The sequence below is a fragment of the Bombus vosnesenskii genome, unplaced genomic scaffold (assembly GCF_011952255.1).
Source record: "Bombus vosnesenskii isolate JDL3184/JDL3185 unplaced genomic scaffold, Bvos_JDL3184-5_v1.1 scf7180000013314, whole genome shotgun sequence".
NCBI lineage: Eukaryota > Metazoa > Arthropoda > Insecta > Hymenoptera > Apidae > Bombus > Bombus vosnesenskii.
The window spans coordinates 3,916,005-3,936,769 of NW_022882960.1; the positions used below are offsets into that span (position 1 = coordinate 3,916,005).

The 20,765-nt window shown below is 29.7% G+C and overlaps 2 protein-coding genes across 3 annotated transcripts in view; one reads left to right on the plus strand and one right to left on the minus strand.

Annotated features, from left to right (window-relative positions):
- Positions 1–20,765, minus strand: part of LOC117235010 — a 281,666-nt gene that overhangs the window by 78,644 nt on the left and 182,257 nt on the right. The window lies entirely within an intron of this gene.
- The window catches only part of LOC117235009 (class A basic helix-loop-helix protein 15-like), a 288,550-nt gene that overhangs the window by 32,090 nt on the left and 235,695 nt on the right, over positions 1–20,765 (plus strand). For both annotated transcript variants that reach the window (XM_033496629.1, XM_033496628.1), the window contains exon 2: positions 17,090–17,195. The gene's annotated coding sequence lies outside the window, so the exon portion shown is untranslated. The remainder of the gene's footprint in view (positions 1–17,089; positions 17,196–20,765) is intronic.

Here is a 20,765-nt window from a genome sequence, read left to right on the forward strand (position 1 = left end):
ACTTGATGACATTTTTAGAGAAACTCTGAGAGAATGTGATTTTGCCAGTAGTTTTGGATCTAGGAATGCAATAAAGTTTGGAATTTTGGAGATTGGAGCTTGAGCGTTTGACGAGGAATTTCCTTGGTAAATGTTTCAAATTTTAGGGAGCGTTTCGAGTTTTTGAATCGAAGATCGTGTTAGGTTTTGCATAAAATTTGTCTCCTTTTTAGAAAAACTTCTGTTTCGTAACAGTACATTTTACTTATGGTTGTTGTACTACAAATACAATGTATAAGCGGATTTTTCGTTTATTTTAGTTGTTATTTATTTTATTTATTTATGATAAATTGTATTATAAGTGTCTGTTGTATCGTACAGGTGATATCGAAAATGTTAACTATGACGTTCACTGACGTATACGTTTGTTTTAAATTTGCTAATTTAATGTGGGAAGTTTCACTCCATTCACTGTATTTCATTCACAGATTATCATCTTTTTCATGAAAGATTTTTTTACAAAATTATAATGAAGTAAAAAAAAATTATTTAATTAGTTGTACCTTACAAACAAGAAGGTTGAATTGTAAAGTAACGATACGTGTATAAGATTTGAATACATGTTAGAAAAAGATTGTTAAATGTAATACATTTTATTATACTTAATCCTCTATAACGTTATGAAACAGAAGTATTTTCGTTATAGGAAGCTAAAACGATACATTTATCATATACATAAATTTGTTGTTTTAAAAAAGCCATAACAATTTTTCGTCGAACTTGATAGAAGTTTCTATTTAAGTTTTTCTATTTAAACGAAATTTCTTTCATAAATTTTTGCAAGCTTGTAACATTTTTTAAAGAATTAATTTGTAGAAATTGCAGATTTGTTGTTACAATTATTATTATGTTACTTATATATTATATATTATAATTATTATGTTACTTCATAACATTTGGAACATGTTTCCGTTCGAATATTTCACTCAGAAATTCTCAAAAAATTAAGAATGTAGACAGAGGCGTCAGAAATTTTGGAATGGTTTCTTAAATCCAGACGTCCTCAATTTCTGAAACCGGTCTATAATCGCAACCTGTTTTAGCAATTTTTAACATGCGAGGAAAGAAATTTCTAGAAGGTATAATGTTACACCTTTGAATAAAAGTATGCCAGTTCCTTTATCAACACCATGATAAATGGAATTATACTTTATAAAGACGTGCATTGCTTTAAAACTGAGCATTCGCATTATAATGTATACTTTTACTCGATGTTACGCTTACCTCCATTCACAAGCTAGAGAATATCATACGAATCAAATTAAACTATATGTAATTTTCTCAAACGAGTCGCTTCGGACACTTATACCTTTAAGCTTAAAACATTCGATTATGAAAGAGAATCACAGGAATAATAAACTAAATTGAAAGATTGTCTAACTCTTGACAGCATACATCGATACATTTAAATAAGATAATATTATATGATTTTGTATTTTTTAATTGATTGCTTACAGTGAGATTCTGTGAATTTATTGAATCATTATAATGAATTAATCTGTTGAAATCGTCGGTGGAATTTTACAATTTTTTGAGAAAGAAGTTTGTTTCAAGAATTGTGTTAAAAATTGTGACAGTTGTTCAATTATCTTTTATAGAAAAGAAATTAATATTGGAATATGATCGAACAGTGAAAAACTTGTTATAGTATAAAATAAAGTTCTGGTAATTTTCCATAAATTATGTCATATATTCCATAAATATATATTAATAATTAAAAATCCATGGTAATTTTTGTATTGCATGGATATCAAACTTTTCCAAATCAAACCAAAAATCAAACAATATTAATATTAATAACAGGCATAGATTGTGACAATACCAATGGCGATAAAAATGATAAAAAGATTAGTCTATTGATAGTGGATCTTCTTTTTTAAAATTTGAATCATTAATTTGATATATCCATACATGCAACTCAATAATATTTCGAATTTAACCTTTTTTTTAAGCAACTACTTAAGCCAATCATATTCACCGTGTACATTTTAATCATTGCCATTTAAAACACGTTGTTATCTCATCAAATGCGTCATTAATACATAGAATCGAAGATGTTAGATATCTTGTTTGGACAGATAATAGTTCGAAGACATTATTTTACGCGCATTATCGCATACACCGGCATTCCTTTGACGTATGTTCGCTGACTAATATCAATTTAGATACATAACGTTGACACTTCATGTCGTATTGATAAATTTTTCTATAGCAAATAATTAATTACACTAGTTTCCTTCTACATATCTTTGATACGTATGAAATTACTTCTATAATGATTTAATAATGAGTGCACGTGTTTATATTAGTAATACACTAATGGTAGTTTTTAAAAGTAAAGAATATTTTTATTTAGAATTTTCGTATTATAAATGTTCTTATTAATTCTATGTTTGAAGCTTTATTCTTTAACCCAGGAAGATTTTAAACCTTAAATTGTAAAACATTTTAAAACTACTGGACGAAGTGGCTCTTGCATTAGATCACAAACGATAAGCTTTACTTTAGTATATATTAGAAAATTGTATTAAAGGTTGTGTGATAATCTTTAGAAAACAGAAAATACAAAAAGCAAGTATACGTAGGATGTAGGCAAAATATTAAAGAGAATTATTTTTCTTATTCCAAGCGGCGATAGTTAGATTGCTTATTCGATATATCATTAATTTTTCTAGAGACAGAAATATTCAAGAAGCACCGGAGGAAATGTCAGACAAATTAAAAACACATCTATGAGATATGACTACAAATCGAAATTCTGTTTCTGGAAAATTCAATCAAATCAATTTATAATGTGGTATTAACTACGAATATCGAATTCACTTAGCCAAGAAATCTGAAATTAAGTTATTCAGCCATAATCGAGATGTTTCTTCACGACTTTGACGTATGGAGACGACGAATTGTTGAATTTCAATCGAACCGGTTTCTTTAGCGAATCAAGAAACGAACAGCTATGGGTGGCATACGGTGGTCCATTGAAAAATGCCATAATCCTAATAAAATAGTAAGAATAGCCAGCGTGAATTATTGTCGATAGATATGCGAGACGCATTCGTCGAAGGCGAACAAGACGATGTCCTTGAGGCAAAGAAAATCCAAAGAACTTAAATACGAATTCCTTAACTTCGTGTCTACAGCAAAGTACTAACCCTTTCTACCCTTTCTACCGAGATAAAATCCATTTTTTTTTGTTTTATGAATATACAGGGTGTCTGAAAAAATAGAAATCAAACTTATACTACGTATTAATGAGATGAAGTAGGTGAATTTAATGAGATGAATTTACATAAATTTATGGCCGAAAATGCTTCATTCGAGAGCTACACGTGTTCAACCTGTAAAAATTCTGTCAATTGAAAAATTGTTCATTTTGACAGTTAATTACATTGAGATCAGTGTCAGGTACTAAGCTCGTCTCTTTCAACGCTATGAATGTTTCATAAAGGAAAGCAATCTTTTTTTTACTGCATTCTTACTTATTGATCACGAAAGTTGGGAAACAGTAATCGTTACGAATAGATTTATCGCCAATACATCAATAATGTAGTGTTAAATTACTACAGCACAACAATGAATACATAGAATAACGTTTAAAGAAACACAGGTAAATAAGTGTATAAATTCAAAATAACATAACATTACAGAGGATTAAATCCGATTCTAAATGATACTTACGCTTGCATCGAGGATTATGTAAATTGATAGTTGGGCATATTGAGAAATGAATAACAGGGAAAATAAGAGAATCGGATTTTGTTCCAGTGACTGAAGAGCTCAAGTTAAGGGTTATTGCAACGATTACGTACGTTAGGCAACAAATTATGGCGAATTAATATTACAAGACTCGTAAAATGGAGCAAGCGAATTGCATTAGGGATATTAATGCTCTCCAGTTATAAATTATTTCGATTCTAACTAATAATACGTCAAAGTGGAAATTATGATGGATTTACGTTTCGAGAGAGTATGATGTATAATTTATGGAGCAAAGTAATAAAATTTAATTTTGAAATTTAAAGTTGCTAAAAAAGAAAGAAATTCTTTGTCCGTTACGTTCAACTTTTTTACATATAGAAAGAGTTCACACTGTAAATTAGTACATTTTTAAATAGATTCATTATACAGATTCAAATTTTGATAGAGAATTGTAAATAAAATAAATAGATTCTTTCACATAGATTGAACTTTTAGCAAAAATGCGTACATCAAATAGATTTTTAAACTTATTTATTTTTGTTTTAAATGAATATTGAATGAGTAAGGAAATATCATTTTTACCACATTCTTTTGGTGTTATGTATAATAAATTAATTAAAATAAAGGTATTCTAATCCTGGCCTCTATACATCCTATAAAAATGTATTAAAACGAGTTAAAAGACAAGATCAACATACTACTTCACAAAACGCAAATAAGATCCGTATCAGAATTCAATTATTTGGTAGTCTAAAAATATACCGATAATAAGGTTGTGTAGAAATAAGGCAGTTTTATAATCCTTGAAACTGAATTAATGCGAGGAAGTTGATTAATATCAGGCAATACATATGTATGTATGTATTTCGTTGCAATTTTCCAAAGATACATGTAACGATATTATTTCATTGATTAATTAAAAAATACAGTATTGTGATGTAATTAGGGATGGTAGTTGGATGATATTTGTGTAAAAAATATGCAATAAATCAACTTTTTCTGTATATGTTACGTAAATTATTCGCGCGATCAAAAGTAACGTAATCGTTATTACGACGTATGTTTCATTGAAAATCAAAATAAAATTATGATTACGAAAAAATACAAGTGCGATGTTCCTTCAAATGATATTGATTAACGTCCTGATTTTATCATTATTCAAGAAATAATCATTTCTATAAAAATCAGTTATACACTGGAGTATTTCCATAATCGCCTAATTATAAGATTTGTCTGTCCCGAATATAATGTTCAATTACGTAATACGAATGAGATCTAATATGTAATATCATCGCCTTTAGTCTAATTGTGTTGAGATAATTTTTTTGGTTAGTACCATTTTTAATATTACTCACTTACAATTCCCTTAAAGTATATTTTATAACAGTTGAAATAAACGAATAAATCTTAAAGATCATTAATTTACTTCGTTTCACCTTTATGTTAGTATAGTCAAAGTCATAAAATTAATTGGCTTCGTTCACAAGTATGTTAATCGAAGTAAATAACTAGAAACAAGTTGGCTGATTATCACACTTCTAATCTTAGAAATCTTATCTCGTCTATTGCCAATTATGTACATCTCCAGTGAATCGATATTACTAAATTTACAAATTAATAGTTTCTCGGACATGGCTACTCTTATAAGAAATTTAATCAAAAATGTATAACTTAGAGTAAAATTTTTAATGGTAATAAAACTTTCATAAATTTGTTCCCTACTATTAAAATATTTAAGCAAACTTTTTTTACATTTCTTGAAACAAACGTGTATATTTGAATTATTTTTCGGTGTTCTTCAAAACGAAAGCTATACAAATAATATATACTCGTAGCTTTAAAAAGTTTACGTAAGAATCGCTGTAAGATACTTTTGTAACAACCTGTAGCTTCGATACATTAGTATTGGTGAATCATGAAATCACAGCTAACGAGTAGCTCCGGCAGGTGTTCCCGGAAACATGTAAATAATGTTATTCAGAATGTAGTAAGAATGCACAGTTGCATAAGTGCTATTTCCCGATAGCGACGCTGAAAATATTCAATCCAGGCGATAATCGACCGAATTTACCTCAACGCCGGATTGTTACAGTCGCAATAGATTCACTATAGATATTTTGTTCGTTTAAACAAGAACATCCATAATTTCACATGGATTTCAGAGCACATTAAAAATAAATAAGCAAAATTGCAATACTATGCAATATTGCGCAGCTTGCATAATTTATTTCTTTTTCTTCTTAAGCATATGAAATCTCGATGGAGATTTATTCCGCCTTACCTTATTATCTTAGAAAAGAAAAAATCACAAGTTTGTCCTTTAATTTATAAGATGCATATTCCCCTTTCGTAAAAGATTGCAAATTAAGTATAATATATATTGATTGTAAATTTAGTAAAATAACTATATGAATGTATATAACATAATAATAAATCTGTTTAGACAGTTTGTTGCTCTGCATTTTTGTGTAATTCCTTTTGTAACGAAAATGTTCTTTTATAGGGTTAATTATATAATTAATTAAATATTTCATGTTTCTGCCTCAGCAAATGTAAACGTCTCCTAAGATATTCGTATATTTTTAAAAATTTCGAAAATTAAAAGTCCGATACCAGTCATATCGATTGATTTGGTAGCTGTATTGTCACTAAAGGTACTATCATTTTTTTAAAAAGCCCCTACACGATTACAAAAGAAAGAAAACTGGAAATTTCAACAGGTTTAATGGTTTGTAAATTGTGCTAAATTTCATCGCATTAATGTTAAATTAGTAGATAGTCATTTTCCTTTGAAGTTGGGTCAAGCAAGTCAAACAGAATTTCGCAAAGATACTCTTACGTATTTGTACGAAATTATTGATTAACGATAAATTTGCAACGTTTCTTGGAATTCGTTTGACAAAATCCCTTGCAGCCAGTGTTTCACGCGATTCACGTCCTTGTCGATGACCAGTGAAGCCACGGTGAACATTGTACAATAAATCCTAACGAAATCCCCGATGCGTGTGTAGCAAATGCGATAAATAACAGTTTTAGAAAGCATTATGGACATGGACGTTCGCCTAAGTTCTCGATTTCCATTCACTGCCCCCGCTTAATATTCCCTGCGAGGAGAGCTCGGATTATCGTTCATCTTTTTCCTTTTTTTTCTTTCCATCCTCCACTCTCGGGTGGCCGATCTAAGGGGAGAGTTAAAAGACCGTACGATGTCCACTGAATATCCACGTTTATGCACGTTCGCGAATTTCCTTTCAGGAGGTACACGACACACGAAGATGTTTGCTTCCATGCACGTCTCTTGTTATACGTCGCCAAGATTCGTTGACCTTTGAAAGAACCGCCTTACGTTTTTAACCAAAAGCATGTAAAAGTAAATCGTTTATAGTTTTCGTTTGTTCGAAGATTTTGCTGTGAATGCAGCTTTTGCGGAAAACTTCAAGTTTATGCGTATATATATATTTCTTTCTCTGCATCATAATATTTAATAAATTTAAATTTAAATTTATTGAAGTTTCCATATTTATAAAATTAATAATTTATCCGCCGTGAAATAATGTATTATTGTATATCATTGACTCAATTTTATTTATTATTATTATTATATATTTTTTCCTTTACGTTATTTAAAAAGTTTAAATCTAAATGTATTTATTCAAATTTCAATATTTATTATACTGGAAACTTCTCCAGTTTGATACATTGAATAATGTATCTTGATGAAATTATATCATTCAAAATATTATCAGTTTATTAATTCTTATTTTCTCTTCTCTTTCTGTAACAAATGAAGTTATAACAAAGGATTGGGAAGATTCCTTAACTGTTGAATAAATATAATCATTTCTTTTGAGAAAATGGATTAAAAGAAACTGTACGTAATTAATTTTTACAAGTGTCGGATATTTGGTAAAAGGAAGATTAAAGCGGAAAGAAGTTTATTTTATATACATACTATGTTTGTTGGTTTAAATGACTTAAAAACTACATAATGTGGTAAAAACATTACGTGGTAAAAATATCATGTGTCATTATTTAAGTATTTTTGAGGATAATCTGCAGAGAGTAATTAAAATTATTTTTTTTATGAAAGTGCTTTTGCAAGTTCTTCTGCAGTTATCGCAAATATTGTTTTGTATTCTTTTTTGAAATATTACGATAATGTTATTTCACGCAGCTTTATCGTTTTTATAAATTATTTTCTTTCCTTTGGTTTTAATGTTACTTCAACTTCGATGGTTATTTTAGCAACACTGTCTAAATTTTGCTTTTTTTTTTATTACGAGTTTAAGGTCATATGCACCTTCCAAAATTATTAGTGGTCCAAGTGACAGTATAATGGTCGTATAGTGGGACAAACACTTATCTACAGTAAGTAGTAAAATCCAATATTCTTTGGCAAGGCTAGAGCCTTTTGGCAAAAGACTTCTTTCTTTGGCGAGTTTAACGAATTTGGTAATTCGTGTTATGCTCTTTTCATACTGTACTTAGAGACAGGTATTTAGGATATGATTGATGTGTTTTGTATGTCGCAAGTATCGCAGATTTTTATTTATTTTAAGTACTACTTGCTTAAGTACTATTTTATTCTCCTTTTAAGAAGATAGTTAAATGTTTTTGTGAAAACTTTAATATTCTTTGATATATGAGTCGACAATGATGTGTATAATATTATTTTTATGAAATGTAGATACGTAAGATGCAACATTGATTTCATCAGGTCTTGCTACAAATAGTTTTGTCTCGTATTTTGCTTCCTGAATTTCGGAAGTAAGATTAAACGGTAAATATTGAAAATAGTTATTTAATGCTTAGAAACATTATAAAAAGATTATTAGTAAAAAATGATTAATAGTAGAAATAGTGCTTAATTGTGTTTTATGACAACAGTGTTTAACCGCAGGTAGCAAAAGCAATACTATACAGAATAAGGCGATCCAATTGAAAATTATTACGTGACCCACATTATTTTACACATTTATCATTATCGTAAAAAAAATTCGTTCATTCGATCTGGTAACATTGGAATGCTTTAAAAGATACGATACGATGAAACGTTCCAAAGCAATATAGTGAAATATTATCTGAATGTTTCGAAAAGAAATTTAAGAACGAAAATAATATTTTTAAGAAGTATAAAAGTATCGAAACATAGTTGTACAAGATAATAGATGATACATCATACGATAGGAAATACGATAAACTTTTTATGTTCTAAGGTTAAATATGTACAATAAACACGTTAATTGCGAATTTAATTATTCTCACGGTTTATCGTGTTTTATTCTATTGAATTAACTTGCATCTACAAGCGAACGTTTCTTGTAATTAGCTTTACGAATCGGTTTCGTTATGCACAAACAGAGTATCAGTCTTAAAGGATTGTTGACCTTGTTATCGTTCCAACACCTGTATAATTAACGATGCAATCTACGTACTTATCTGGCATGTAGTTAAAACAAGAAAGCACATTACGAATTGACGAAACGATAGATATGCAGGTTTTATCAGAAGTTAACATGTCCACAAAACTGAGCAAGCTTATTATACAATCAGACCGTTTGTATTAAGTCTTTATAATCCCTTTTCCTTATCTTCGAAAGCTTGTGTTTAATCCTGTATTTCCTACTTTTGTATCGCTTTCGGTTTATCTTTCGATAAATAATTTTTCTATGCAAAAATTGTATCAAAATTCAAATATTACATAATCAACAAGTACGAACCACGAAATTCTTTATCACTACGATTTATCATCGAAGACATTAAAAATGCATACAAAGAAAGTTAAAAGCCTTCAAAGACATCATGTTTTTTTTAAATATCTTAACGGTCTATTAGAACGAATTTTTGTTAATCCTTTCATTTTTTAAACGAAGCCCTTGGATTCTGAATATTTTTCTGTAAAAATCTGCTGCAGTTGTTAGTTAATCATATAATAAAAATTTATTATACACAATACAATGCTATTTTTCTTTGATATAAACCTGTATGCAATTTACAAAGATTATGACAAAATTATTATTTGCTAATATTCGTCAATTATTTCTGCATCATATGGTTACTTTCTCGTGTCAAAGAAGTACAATTACAAGGAGGACGCATAAAAATCAATAAGAAAGCACGTGAGTGTATACTTATTTTTGCTCTTGTAACTCTAAAAGGAGATTTCTTTCGAATAACTGTCACATTATTTCTATATTAATAATCGCTAATGGCTGGCTTGAGGTGGGTGCCGTAAATTAGACAATATGAATGCACCACATATACTTAATGACTATCATTATCTGCGAAACAGAACAGTATGAAAGAGTACCCGCCTGCGGGGAGCTTGGTTGCATTCGATTCGAACCCTTGACCAAATCGATTTTAGGTCGCGATACCCGCATGGAATTCTCTGTTTGATTACGTTCTGACGCTCGTTTGTTTGCTTATTTCTGGAATAACATACGCGAAGTTGATTAAATAACAGAACGATGGAGGCAGTGTCAATTAATTGGGCAATAAGCAATGAGTTATAGCTTATGCGACATAAATTTGAGTGGGTATCGCATCAATAAGAATAATACGCACGATAGTAGTGAATTTCATAATCATTGATCATCAGGCTATTATATATATATAATCGATGAAGTGTATAAATTTCAATTAATGGTAGAGGAGATCGTAGAAGAAAGAGTTGGTTCTTATTTATGAGAGAGATATGTATTTTATATATATTGAAATTTCTTATTTAATTATAAAAAATTGTAAATATGAAAGATTAATAGTTGATATGAAAGTTTATCTTAAATTGATTATCCAAAGTCCTGTACTCTTTATAATATTTAACGTAAGTAATACAATTTTCTATCTAAATTACATCTCTTTAATTATATTCGTAAAAACATCGATACCAACATTTAGCGATGACGATCTCGTGTCATCGTGATGTTAAATTTTATGCTCGTTCGAAAACGCGTTTTAATACGATTTAAAAGGGAAATTAAGAAAAGAGTGGGGGAAAAAGGCAACTTTCGATCGACTGAAGAATTCCGCGAACCGTAGCCGGCCGATTTCACGCAGTGGCATTTAGGAAATGCAAATTCCCCGGCCTGACATTTCGCTCGGTCTCGCGCAGCGTCACGTTAAACTGTAAGTCGCTTCTTGACGGCTACGAATCGCTTACCCGCGGCTAAATAGAAGGGAAACGATCCCTGAACTTCCTGTCGGCTCCGCTATCTTGTCAATCAACTGTGAATCAATTTTTCTAACATTTCAGGAGGCACGTTTCACGCGCGATGATTGGATCAATCGTTTCGACGTTACCTAACCAATTCAGAGATTGAAAACGCTGTTTTCAATTTCGTATGTTAAGCACGAAATAATCGATGGAAGAATGATTATATGAAGATGTTGAAAAGACGAATGGATTTTTAGAGGGGAAATTAATGGCTTCTGCTCGATCTTATACCTTAAGAGTATTGTGAAAAGCAATTTCGTATCGTTAGATTATTTATGAATTATCGAACGAAATTTATTTGTAAATGCATGTAGAATGCAGTAAGTAAACGTAGTTAGAATGAAACTGGTGAATTAACGATCTTTGCTTTTCCATATTATTTGTGGAAGATTAAAAATAATGTTATCTTGCCACTATACGCTGTTGAAATATTTTTAATGATTTAGATTTTCCTTGATTATGAAATTGTATTGACTATTTGTTTAACTTGTGATCTTATTGAAACGCTACTTATTGGTCTATGTTACTACGTGTTATATTGATAATTTGTTAATATCTTCTATTTATTGTCTTCAATATATTATTATAGAAATAATATAGATATTCTGTCCATTGCTAAAAAATAGGGAAAATAACTAAAATACCATCTGTGTATATTATTCACAACCATTTAATTATTACGAATATCATTTTTAATCACTGCCGAAGGTTTCCTATCTTTCGTACAATCTCATCCAATCAACGTAAATCTAATTATCTTAATGAAGATATTTAAATAAAGAACTAATTATTACATCGAGGAACATTATTTATGATATTTACAATTCAGTATGTCCAATAATGATAAATAAACTGTATGCAACGGTTCGCAATTTGTATTGCCTATCCCAATTATTACAGCTCGATTAGCAACCAAGTGTGGCGATAAAAATAATGTGTACGTTACTATTAAATTTATGAAGTCTTTAAATAAATGAAAGCTCATTAATACCGAAGTTGATCAACGAAATGCTTGATAGTATTTATTATCACTACTACTAATATTTCTAGTTGTACCATTCGAAGTTTAATATGTGACTCAAAATTAATATATTCATAGTTTCCATTGCTAATTTGGGACATTTTTGTTGCCACAAAGTATTTTAAAATTAAATTTTTCTCAATGCTTAATCTCATTTTCAACACAATGTGTATATTTCCACTAAAAAAACATACGAATATTTCTTAATTGATGTATGATTTTTACGATAATGGTCACAGGTAACCAACAAACCCTAGTATAATTGCATAATACAGTTTTTAGATAAAAATTTGTTATCTTCGCGGAAGAAAATATACAGCATACTGAAATACATAAATATTTTATTATATGAAAAAAAACATATTACGTATTTTACTATGATTCAAAGACTAATTAAAATTTCCTACGAATTAATTCCATATCTACATTAGAGAATATAATCTGAGCTAATTGAATTTTTTATGAAACTTCGAAGGCTTCATCTGAATTATTTAACTATGTCTATATTTTTTGCTAAATAAATATACATATGTACCTAATCAATAAATTCTTCAAACTACATTTATATTAAAAATCTAAAAATCTATTATTTCTCATAGCGAAGTACCACTATAGTTTGTGGTGACAGCTTCACAATTAATTAAAAAAATCGATAATAAGGATGATTAAGAGAACATCAGCATCCAACTGAACAAAACGAAAAATTTGTAACGCTATAAGGTAAATTTGGGGAACGTTAAGGAGGTTATAGCTGCTAAGATAATTTCGATGATGGAAGACACGTGAGGAACAGTTGCATCCTCAAATTACCAATAATGATTGCCTTCCACCCGATAACTTTATTCAAGCCTGTTATTACAGACAATTTTTTCGACACAAGCGATTCCGCACGAAGATTTAGTTTTGTTCATTTACGAACGATGCGCGTATGAAATATTCGTTTCGAATTCAAAATAACTGCAAAATTGATCGTAGTCGATAAGATCGAATTTTAAAAGGCATCTCGAAATGAACATCGATTTTATTTCGTTTGAATTAAAAGGAAGTATGCTCGTGAAACTCGAGGAAAGAAAACGAGTGGAAAATATTAACGAATATCAATGACGATTTCGTAAAAATTATTATTGAAAAATCTAAACTAAGCCTTGCTTATCTTAATATGAATATAATTTCGACATTTTTCTTTCGGTGATAATAAGAAGATTTCCTTTTAGGTGTATCACACGGAATTATATTGAAATTGAAATCTGCATGATAATTTTACGCTTTGATATTTATCTTATTGGTTTTATGCTATACAGAGACGATTTTGAAAGAACATGCAGAATCATTCGGTATTAAATTTAAACGCGTTATGTTTCTTGCTCGTTTTTCTTCAATTTATTAATTTATAAATTGTGAATTGTATCGAGTAAATTAATTTAATTTGTTAAATGGAAGTAGGTATGAAATTGATTTTAATAATATTAACAGAAATGAGTATTGTTATATATTGTTAATAGAAATAAATAATCTTATGATATTTATACATTTTGTTAAAACACAAATTTTAAAAGCAAATTTAAAACGTCGAACAAAATACAAGAAAAAGAAGGAGAGGAAAGTTTTAAGCGTTAAAAAAATACGCAATTATTAGAGATATTCAATGATAAGAATGTAATTTACAAAATGTTTTCAATTATACAACAGAAGCAATTGATAAAATACTCAACGTTGAAAATACAACTGGTATAAGTGATTCTTTACATACAATAAAATAAAGAATGTTAATTTGGATTTTCGTTTTCGTCTGTGAAAATATACAAGAATATATCTTATCTCTCTTTCGAATATTATCTTTCTCATTCAATCTGTTGTTCGTGTGTATTTAACATTTGTACCTTTTAACATAACAAAACTTTATAAAAATCCATCCTTAAATATGTATATCACAATAATACGAAACAGTAATATTGTTTATTTGCTTATATTATTTGTTTTGCAGTTCCTACGTACTTAAATACTATCCTTGTGAAGTAATGAGATTCATTATCGTGCCAACATGATTTGAAATCAATTGAAGGTCAAGATAGTAGACAGCAATTATGTTTAGCTGCTTAAACGAATCATCAAGTAATTTTCTTCAATGATTGAACTAAGTGGGATAAGTAACAAGGTTTTATACTATGCATATAAATGTGTTTTCTCGACTTTATCATATTCTGCTATTCTTTCTAAACGCTCACTAAATATTGGATTATTAGAAATACTACTCCGCACGTTCTTAAATTTGTTCCAAATTTTAGCAACATAATTGTAATAACCGTGTTGCGTTTATAATACTAATAAAATTTCAAAATGATCTACACGCATAATATATTTAACATGTCCATAGCAATTTTCTATGATAAACATTCAAATACTTTCATGAATCACTATGTTTACTATTATTATATCGTACGTGAATATAGATTTAAAATATTCCTCCTATTATTCTTCTACTACTTATTTTCCACTTGATTATTTTACATTCAAGTAAACTTTCAGCTTTAAAATATCTAACTTACATCATCAAATTCAGTTCACCCTAACAACGATATTTATAGCGTCATTCTTCATCAATATTTTTCCATTTGTGCCAAACAAATTGGATGTTTTATCTGCTTTCTATTATTTACTAACTTTTATCATTCATACTGTTTCTACACCAGATTATCTGCAAATTGCGGAATATCGCGAAAGTGAGTGTTTTCTCTTTTAATCTACCCAGCACTTACTCACGTGCGTATTTATGTTAGCCGTACTATCTCTATTCTTTACCATCGATACTATTGTACCGTCTCCATTCAACAATTGACACGTTATACGCGTAACGTACATATAAATTACTTCTGATCGAAGACTATCGCGGATGGTTAGTCAATTTACAGTCACGCCCTGGATACACATACCATTAGGATTAAGTGGAATTAACATACACGTACATGTTTGCCTACGCGGAATCACGCGACGGAATACACCTCGTAGACTTTTGCCGACCTCAATAACGTGACGTCCTATTAGCGGTTCGATCGCGCGGTTCGACTAATTGCGTCAGACGTGAAATTAATTAATCATTACCAACCGGAAGGTAATCGCGATTTATCACGAGCACCATCGATTTGTTTTGCTACAGACGAGATGCAGAATGGACACGCGACGCGAGTCTGCTCTATATTTTTATTTCTGTACGAGGTCTCCAAGATTTTTATATGATACTTTTATCAAATCTTACGACGATTATTAATTTTCCATAGATGATAATATTGGTAATTAGCAAAGCGCGGATTTCTATGCATTTGTGAAAAATTTTAAGACGCCAAAACGAATAGAATATACGTAATATGCAGAAATTAGGGGTAGGCTGGAACCCTAAAACGTCCCAAGTATTCCGTAATTCGAGATTGTCGGGATTGTCCAGAATTATAAAATTATATAGTATACTATAATATTTTATAAGAAAATATTATATCTGTTGCATATTTCGTTATTAACTTTGCTCCATATTCTAGCCAGTATAATTTTAAAATTCTCGTGAATCCCGCAAGTCTTGGGAATCCCGACTTAGTCGAGAATCTTGAAACTCCTGGGAATCCCAACAATCTCTAGTTATGAGATAGTTATGAGATAAAAATTGGCTGGCCGATCTGATATTTTATTTTTGAGATCTCGCACACTTCTATATAAAAGTGAAATATTTTCTAGAGTGAAAATATCATTATTTTATCTAATAGAATTATATTGGCAAAAAAGAATGCACGATATATCATGAACTTTACATGCTAGAGGAATTTCAGAAAGTGTTTGAATTAATTGTAAACACGAGATTTATTTATTATTAACTCTATCATTTGATATCCATACTGAATTTTAGAAATTCAGGGAGAAGATTAGGGAACTCCACCATAAATTTTATAATATAACAGGTATTTATTATAGTATGCGATTAAAGTATTATATACACATAAAACCAAATCTAGATTGATTCATGTAAAAGAAAAGCTAATGTACGCATCGAACATACATATAAGAAAAATGTACATATTTTTTCGGTATATAGTAGTTTCTATATCTTGAGATTGTATTATTGTTTTTTAATTCTGTGTATTCATCTGTCTATTTAAGATTAATGGAGAATCGCATATTCATTACTCATTCTTGCAATAATTTCTCGTAAACGGACCACTGACGCTAAGTCATAATAAATAGTCTTGAAAAAAGTTATGCAAGTCACGCGGACTAGTAAATCTGTGATCTTGACACTTACAAACGAGATTCTTTGTAACAAAATTAGCAATACTGCTAATGAAAACGAAGGATTGTTTCAAGAAAATTAACATTTATTTATCTATACAATTTTATAGTGGAATATCTGTTATATTTTCACAAATAAACTATTATCAAATACAAATTGTCGATTAACATTTAAATTATTTAAGCGATGTTGGAATATTTAGATATTATTAACAGTTAAAAAAAAATTTCAATGGATACTATTTTGCGCATTTCATTCGAGCATTCGTTCTTAATATGCATACTAGACGATCAAATTATCTAATTGCAGGGTGAATGACTCGTCGAATCGTTGAATTCTAAAACAAAACACGTCCGCGTGTGCGTTTAAGCTCGCTTCGAGCACGTTTAGTACGTGTCCGCAATATTAACATTTTTTCCTTGAAATTCTCCGGGAACACCTGAATTATCATTTTTCAAGAAAACTAGACGTCAATATGCCGGGCTACGTTTTCTCAGAAAGCAAACTTTCCTCACATCTCGCATCAGGTGATAAACTTCGCGTTTAACAAGTTACTTTTCAATTTTAAGTAGATTCGTCACTCGTGTACATCCTCCGTAGTCTTCGTCACTTTAAATTACTCAATGCAATACATTTTTAGAGTTTGATATTTTTTAATAATAAACTGAATAATCATTAGTTTATTATAAAATACGCATATTATTTGTTGTATCATAAAACATTAGGACATTATACCGCAGATATTTAGAATTAAAAGTTAGTTATACGTAGAAACTGAGAATAATTTCTAATGTAATATATAATGTTCCTGAAAGAATAAAAAGAATTTTCTGTTAAACAGAATCAGTAAACTTCTACCACTTGGACTATCGCACAACTTTATTATCAGACATAGTTTGACAAACGGATTTAAGTTATGGAAGATCGGGACCTGCATTGATAGATGGGTAAGTAAGATGCTACAAAACTTCTATCATTTTCTACTAATCGATTAAACAGTATGCGTGGTTTATTATTATTAATGGTATAAAGATCTCAGTTCTATCTTAATTAATGCGTTATTCGTTTCATTGATCTTATTAAATGTATTGCCAAAAATCTGGGAACAACGCAAGAATATTTTGAATACCGCGACTTCATCTCAATATATTGACTTTGCTATATACGTTGCATAAATTGAAAATTGATTGAAAAGATATAAAATACGTGAGGAAGGTAAATTAATAGCAATACACATAGATAAGTTTGCAAATAAGACAATATTATATAAATCTCATTTTTGTAAAGTACACATACATTTTATCATATTCATATCATATTTGAAGTCTTTCCTATTAGAATTTTCTTAATTTATTTGTCTGACATTTACACTACCATCCACAAGCACTTGATGTAATTTGATTAAAAGGTTGATACTTTTGTCATATGTCGATTTGTTGTATCTTGTCATGCAGCTGTGACAAAACACTCTGATAAGTTTCAACGGAATATATCAGCACCACTCATGGTTGACACTTCACAAAATCTCTATAAACTTTTCGATCAACCAATGTTTTCATTAGTATCTCCAAATTGTATATACATACATGCCAGAAATAAAATCAAAGACTAAAATCAGATCAAGGATTTTCGCTTGAAGCATATTTTATATATTTTCAATATTAATTGGGAAATGTTCAAATGCTTATGGGTGCGCTGTAGTGTATGCATATCGTTTACCATCACACTATTACTACCACCAAGACATAGATCCAAGGCATCTTCGTACAAAACCAACTCACAACCCTTATCATTCATCCCTCTATACGCGTCGTAAAGACAAGTATGATCGTCGATGACAAGTCGTTACTATTTTAACGAGGTCCAGACGACACTTAACTTATGCATTCTCGTCACATGCGCCTCAGCAAATAGGTATGTAGGTGATAGAAACTTTTTTTCCACGTGCAACACGCCCGTGCTGACTCACTTCGAGTATGCATCGAGTCGAGAAATCGACTCTGCATCCTGATCGGAACACGATTTCCGTGAAACCGTTGATTTCACCGTTGCGCCAAAATGCTTCCGTTTTCGTTGACAACCTTTTAACACTCCGACGATAATCCACACCAATGGTCATAATTAACAGAAATAATAAAACTTGTGTACATTATACAAACCTTTCAGAAACGAAAGTCGAGGATTGAACTTTGTCTCAATTTCACTATTTGGACATACGATTAGCGTACAATTTTTATCAAATGACAAATAATTTATTTTTATAATTATATTATTTACTTAACGAACTGTTGTTTATATAAACTGTATTTATTTAAATGATATTTTAGTTAGTATCTAGTTCAATGAATGAACTTACTGAATATATAATATCTATAATTATAGTATAATATCTATAATTATAATATCTAAATTTGTGAATTTCTATGAAAAATCGTAGTTCTTAATTATATTTATAAAAGTGTGAAGCTGTATAAATAGCCTTCTTCGAATTTCTATTTATATCGAAATAAATCGAAATAAATCATAATCATAAAATTCAAAGTAAGAACGTCTAAAAATCAGTATTAAATTTCCTTCGTTGTCAATCTTTCTTGCCATTTTTCGAAAAATGTTGTCGATAATAGGTCGTTGTTAGTAATAAAAGCAGCTATTTGATAAAGCGTTAACGTAATCAATTGTATGAAATTCTCACGCCGATTAATCGTGTCGTCCCTGTAGCACGATCAAACGCGACTCGCGACAACTTAATGGAACGATAAGTTAGCGGTTAGAGAAAGCAGAGCTTGATAAATTCGAACGGTATTCAAGTTCAGGTCTTAACAAATTCGACCATGATAATCGTGACGGAGAACGATGGACTCGAATGAATTTAATTTTCTGTTAGATGTCGTTTCTGTTCATTCTATATGAATGGGCTTCTTGGTGAGATAAAAAGAATAAAGTAAAGAGGATTTTATTGTGTTGATTCCGATGCTTTTGTGCGATGCTTTTGTCGAGTAGTTGCGATATATTGCGATTTACAATTTTCCTTTTTTTCTCATTCTCTTCTTTTTACATTTATTATAGGTAAATTTCACAATTGTACTAATACTATTAATGATATTTTTCAACTTACAAGTTACGAATCAGAAATTCATAAATTCTATTGTATAGTAGCAACAATTTTTCTAAGTTTATAAATTTAATTAATAAATTTCACAAATTGTCCTATTTGATATAAAATTCTAAAACGAAATTCTACATAAATGACCTATGACTTGCTCAATTGCTTAATTGTGCAAAGAGAGTTCAAGAGGATTGATAACTATACTGATTTGTATGAATCTAAATGATTAGTCTGAAACAAATGAAATGGATTTATATAGTATTGGAAAAGCAGCAGAATGTTTACAGAGGAATTTTCTTAACATTGAATTTTTCTGTTGCAGAATTTTTGTTTCGCCAATTTTTGCTTTCTTTTAAACACACATACAAAACTATATCAATATTCTGGCTATTCACGATGAATATTCAAGAACCGCTAATATTTTTATTATAAATCCTGTTAATATTTGATGAGCACGTATTGAAGGATGATATTGATCCGTAAAATCGAAACTCTGAAGAAACGACATTTCACACGTATCAACTGAATATTTCTAATAGAAGCCATAATGTTACATAATCTTGCCACGAGTATTATATTGGCTGATTAATAACATTGGAAACTGCTAATTTAATCGATGCATTTGCCTTATCCTCTTATAAAATCTATTAAAGTTACATGTTTAAACTCTAGCATTTCGTTTCATACATAATAATCACATGATCTTTTTTCAAGCATCCTTGAAATGTTGCAGACACTCGATTCAGTCAATCAATCGAAACTTTCTTAAATATGCTTAAAATACAACGTTTCGAATAAGTTGAAATCACGTTCATTTCACAGTCATCATTCTCCGTCAGATTTATCGTTGTCGAATTTATCAATCTCGAAAACGACATGTATCCGTTTTTTGTTCTTCGCGAGACTTATTTATTATTGCAACGAAGCGATGCATTTTAGCACATCTTCAGTACTTTAATGTATTGAAGTACACAGAGTGTTTCGGAATGAGTGTTAACAATTCAAAAAGTACTTTGGAATATTGATCGCAAAATAAAATTTGTTCTAAATAACATAGTTCTTTTATCATTTGTATAACTTATATTTTTAAATTAAAATTAGATTATATAATGTTATTAATGTATAAATGTATATATATAAGGAATGTATCATGCAACCGATGACTACTAATGAGACAACTGATAAGGGAATATTTCTTGAATAGAAAAAGTAGAACAACACAATTCTGTCGCATATTTCAAATTTGTTTTATTATGTAGTCTCAGTCTCGTTTCTAATAATTGTAAGAATAATTATACGTCGCTCTATATGATAATTATACAACAATTATTTCATCAAGTTTAGGATTTACACTTTTATTTAAGGAACTCATTGTAAGAAACACAAACTATCTATGCTGGAACAACATGCT